General features: G+C 26.5%; 1 long non-coding RNA gene across 1 annotated transcript; it reads left to right on the top strand.

Moving 5' to 3' along the window:
• Window positions 1-1396: 1396 nt before the first annotated feature.
• LOC131657140 (uncharacterized) lies at window positions 1397-1841 on the top strand. The gene is made up of 2 exons (XR_009300506.1): window positions 1397-1570; window positions 1669-1841. It is a non-coding gene; the product is annotated as an uncharacterized LOC131657140 (long non-coding RNA).
• The last annotated feature ends 766 nt before the right edge of the window (window positions 1842-2607 follow it).

Here is a 2607-nt window from a genome sequence, read left to right as displayed (position 1 = left end):
ATTAGGCCAATGAATTCTAATCTAATCCATGAATGAATAACACATTGATTTCCTTTTCTATAACATTTGTAGCTTAAATAATGTTGTGTAGGATCAAAAGTAATGGAGGAGGCCATTAAGTTTTAGTATAATAAGTAACATGTTTAATAATGACATTGTGACACTCCATACTTATAATAAGTAAACATGTATAAAAACTTTTTATAAGAGTCCACAAGAAGAATATATATCATAACAAACATAGAAAAAAATTGTAATATGATCAGTCAAGAATTTGTTTTTAAAAGAAAAGCATAATTACACACGTATACTACAAGAGTAACACGAGGAACTAAATTATGTTTATTAAATGTTAATCTATGAAATATTTTGATTATTTCAAATTGTCTTTGATAACATTTTCAAATTATTTGCTCATTTTTTAGTGGACACATCATAACGAGGTAGAGTGCCGACAAGGAAACCTCTAAAAATCGAAGGCAGTCTGCCCCATGATAATATAAGATGAAAGGGCGTCAATGACAAGATATCTCACCTTGAACATTTTTACATTTTACTTCTTCCCAAACACGGTTTCAAAGGTAATGTAACGTTTAACTTTGACTTGGACTCGTCCGTCGAAAAATCCAACTAAGAAGCCTTTGAACAATTAGATATGATCTTTATCCAATCACAACTTATCGAAAGCATCCTAACACAAGTTATAATTGTGAGATCTATTAGAACACGTTTTATTTTTCGATCAAATAACTATACATTAATCACTATGGAATTGTTTTTGTGGGACATGGTTCATGCTCACAAATTTTTTATTGTTAATTGTTAGTATATATTTACCCATTAACAAAACTTGAACTTGAATGGTGGATCTTCAACTTTTTTTCAATCCTTATATTAATTAGTTCAAGTCACTTGAATTACCTCATCCAATTATATAATATAATCATTTGAAAATATTTAATGAAAATGCGATCATTTTTAAATTTTATGATTCTTCAATTCTAGTAAAGTGCTATACAAACCCATATCTTATTTATTTCTTTATCTTTTCTAAATTAAATATTTTTTAAATATAAATACTATTTTGTAAATATATTTGCAAACACACATTTTCTTTTATAAATTATAGAATTCAAAAGTTCTAGAAGCACAAGTAAAAGAGAATGTAAGTACAATGGTAAAAGTGTAAAACCAATTCCAATTTTTATGTCTTGCATCTTATTTAATACGCTTATTTCAATGAAAAATATTTTAACAATAATTTATCTAAATAAATAAAATAACGATTTATTTTTGAATGACTAGAATTTTGTCACATCTAGATGAATGACATAATCACGTGTCACTATTAAACAAATAAATAACCCTAATTTTTCACTTCATACTCCTATATAAACATTCTCTCTTTTACACATAGGGTTATACCAACTGCATCCCTTTCTTCAGCCGCCGTTCTCCCTTTTCTTTTTACAGCAAATAAACACATTCCTTCACTATCCAATTCAGTCCAATCTCTCCATGTAACCAAAACCAGTACTAGTTATATTTCTATGCTATTCCATTTCATCAGGTTTGATTTTAATCTCTAACCAATATTTATATTTACATGCTTTTGTATGTATTTTTTTTTTTCTTTCTATATCTTATTCTCGGTTTGTAATTTCTCAGGTAAAATGGATGAGCCGGCCAACAACTTGATGCAGACATGCATCTATTTCTGCAGATCTAATGCTTATGCTTCAAAGCCATGCCGGATTAACATATCGACTATGATTTTCTTGATTAATTATGCATCACGGTTTATGTCTTAGTTTTGACATAATTTTATCTTATATTATAAAGTCTATGTCTCAACGGTGATATAATTTTATTTTATATTATAAAGTCTATGTCTCAACGGTGACTTAACTTTATTTTATATTATAAAGTTTATGTCTCAACGGTGACATACCTTTATTTTATATTATAAAGTCTATGTCTCAACGGTTGTCACCTTTATTTTATATTATAAAGTCTATGTCTCAACGGTGATATACCTTTATTTTATATTATACTTCAGTTTTTGCCACTCAATTTTGATTGGTAAATCAACTTTCTTATATACTGATCTCCTCGGAACGTGATCGAACCACCAAATCACATTACTGACTTTATCTTGACACTGGCCATATCTCGACTCAAGCATAATCAATTTTCATAAGAAAATGACAGATTTATTTTATATTATAAAATTTATGTTTTATTGGTGATATAATTTTATTTTATGTTATAAAGTTTATGTCTTAAAGATATAATTTTATTTTATATTATAAATTTTATGTAAGGGTGATACAATTTTATTTTATATTATAAACTCTATATATTAAGAGGGACATAATTTTATCTTATATTATAAAGTCTATATCAGTGATATAATTTTATTTTATATTATAAAGTCTACGTCTCTAACGGTGACATAATTTTATCTTATATTAATATAAAATCTATATATATAATTTTATTTCATATTATAAAGTCTCTACCCTTAAGGGTGACATAATTTTATCTTTTTTTTTTTGATCAGCCAACAAAATATAATTATATTATTACTAACAAGCACAAGAAGTG

Source organism: Vicia villosa, linkage group LG3 (genome assembly GCF_029867415.1).
Source record: "Vicia villosa cultivar HV-30 ecotype Madison, WI linkage group LG3, Vvil1.0, whole genome shotgun sequence".
Classification (NCBI taxonomy): Eukaryota; Viridiplantae; Streptophyta; class Magnoliopsida; order Fabales; family Fabaceae; genus Vicia; species Vicia villosa.
The sequence above is the reverse complement of the archived record's forward strand: the minus strand, read 5'-3'. Positions and strand labels throughout refer to the sequence as shown.